Raw genomic sequence first — 2,973 nt, 5'->3', positions numbered from 1 at the left:
CATTTTAATGTCCAAAGACACTGCATTACAGATCTCAAAGTTTCTTGGAAATTATGAAACTTTACAGCAAAACTGAGGGAAAGAATTGATATATGATCACAAGGTTGATCAAAAGGTTTCCAGCTATCTCAGAAGGTCTCAACCAATACAATGGTTTTTAGCACATTGCAATAATTAATTGATAAAGTACTTTTAATTTATTTCAATGTAAGCTGGATCTATATAATCACATTGTCTTCCCCTCCTATGTCCTCCACCTCATCCCAATTAAAACTTTACACTACAGATCTGATGAAGAAGATTGTAGTTCATAAGAGCTTGTGGCTTTTAACAAAATGGGTTACTTGGAAAAGATGCTACTAAACTCCTATTGATTCCAAGCTCCATTTTCACTGCCTCTTGTGTGACCGTCAGACTTGAAATTGGAATGACGGGTTGAAGGCACATGATCAGCTACTAGCTTAAGAATCAATTCTTTTTCAGAGTTTTATTACTTCTGCTAAGTTTGACAGATGACCATGTATTAAATTGGATATAGCAGATCATATTAAGGTCATATTGGCTTTTTGGCAGAATTCCTTATCTGTGATGGGTGTGAATAGGCTAATCAAGTTTTTCTCCAAAGAATAAATAATAGGGAATGTCAGAATGAGTTCAGTGGGATTGACTGGGGAAATTTGGTTACAGGTTTTACTTGGGAACCAGAACATTTTCTAAATAAGTTCACCTTTCACAAGTTGTGAAAATAACTTTTCAGGGATAGAAATCATTTTCTCCTTTCTGCACTTCAGGCTACATATTCCAAGACCAAAGTAACTAATACACTTCAACAAGAATAATCAACTAGTTCTATTATATAGTATTTTTTTTATAGAGCACTAGATAAAAGGTATATTTTTTCTCTTCTGTGCAGAGAGCTCCAGGTTAAGACTCAAAATATCTTATTACCTACATGATAGCAAAATTTTATGTGGCTGCAGTGAAAATGAGGCAACAGATTATGTAAAAATTCAGCACTGTTCTACATGTGTTTTTGTAATTTTGTTGACCATTGATTGTAAATAAGAACTTTAAGGCTTGCATTTCACCCATGATCCTTTTAGTATGTTACCTAAATTTGCCAGATGTCATTGCTTGTCTTAGATGTTTTTGGATTGTCCTCTTGTTTTCCCACTGAGTGTAAAGTTCTTCTCATATTTTGCCATTAATAATAGCCTAGAACCTTAATACTTGGTGATCATTCATTCCATTTACAAGAAATGATGGAAGTAGAGCATTATACAGAAAGGAAACTTAACTCCCATTGTCCTCCAGTAGAACAAAATAATGCAGTTTAGTCCAGTATTTTAAGTAACAAGCATTTTTTGATGTTTGTGAGCCTTTCCTGTATCTAGGTGACCCAAACTGGCTTTTTAAAAGAGAGTAAGGCAGGAAATAGATGTTATCTTAGCAACTACATCTCTTCTAACTTTCATTTGCCAAGATAGCAAGTTTATTGGACTGAGACAGCACATTATGTNGGAGAGTTCTCTACTGCATCTATTGCCTTACATTTACAGGTGAAGAATGTTAGTGTTTCCAAAGTTGATTTCCAACAGCTGGTGCCCAAATCCCAAACTTGTTCTTTACTTACTAGAAGAAAGCCCCAGAGACAGAAAAATTTCCAATGACTCTGAATGGTTAGAAAAGCTACACTTGGAATAAAAGGAAAGGATGTGATGGGGGGGGGGCAAACACATCTTGGAATTGGCCACCAAATGAATATGAAAGAGGCCTTACTCATATTTATGTTGATTATTTCAGGTTGCCTGGATCTAATACATGGGTCTACACAATGATGGGATATAGATTAATCTAACACAAACAAGGTGCTTTAAAAATGAAATTTCAAATTTGAAAAAGTAAAGATGTCAACTTACATAGAATTTGGTATCCTTGTAACTGGGCCCCTCTGGATTCTATAGAGCAGGGCTTTTCAACCTTTTCACCCATTGTACCACTTTTAGGATATGGCAACATCCGGGTACCACCAGCAAGGTGTCAAAAACTTGATGACCCCCCCCCCCAAAAAGGAAAAAAAGTGATAAAGTACAGGTAGTCCTTGACTTACAACAGTTTGCTTAGTGACTGTTCGAAGTTACAATGGCACTGAAAAAATGCCCCCCAAGCCACAGCCGAGCAGGACACCTGCCTGCTCTTCCTCCTGTCCGAGGTTTTCTTTGTTGTGAGCATTTCTGTTGAGGATTGGCAACGGGGGTGGGGGGGTGTTTGGGTTTTATTCCCCCCATCTGCTGGGTGGTTGCAGCAGGTTTTGGTCACTTCACATGACCCTGGGACACTGTGACCGTCATAAATATGAATCAGTTGCCAAGCATCTGAATGTAAATCACAAGATCCTGGAGATGCTGCAACATTCCAGCTGATTGGTGCTTCTTCTGGGCTCAGCAGAAGCGTCAGGATCCACTCCGAGCTCCAGCTGGAAAGCGGTGCTGAACCTGGTGCTTCCGCTGAGCCCTGACAACCCTGCAGCTCCAGCCATCTCTCGCTCATGCTTGTGCGGTGCTGCCACCGGTTCAGCTCATTCCCCTCCCCCGCTACCACTTTTCTAGGATGGTCGCGTGCCACCTGTCAGGTGCCAATGTACCACAGGTGGTACCCGTACCACTGGTTGAAAAGCCCTGCTATATAGGACAAACAGGTCAAATTTTGCACAAAAATATTAATGGACATGAATTTGACATCAGGGCTCAAACAAGGACAATGTAACATCAGATCATTTTAATGTCCAAAGACACTGCATTACAGATCTCAAAGTTTCTTGGAAATTATGAAACTTTACAGCAAAACTGAGGGAAAGAATTGATATATGATCACAAGGTTGATCAAAAGGTTTCCAGCTATCTCAGAAGGTCTCAACCAATACAATGGTTTTTAGCACATTGCAATAATTAATTGATAAAGTACTTTTAATTT

The sequence above is a fragment of the Protobothrops mucrosquamatus genome, unplaced genomic scaffold, assembly GCF_001527695.2.
Source record: "Protobothrops mucrosquamatus isolate PMUCROS unplaced genomic scaffold, P.Mucros_1.0 scaffold2653, whole genome shotgun sequence".
Classification (NCBI taxonomy): Eukaryota; Metazoa; Chordata; class Lepidosauria; order Squamata; family Viperidae; genus Protobothrops; species Protobothrops mucrosquamatus.
This window is presented reverse-complemented; position numbering follows the sequence as displayed.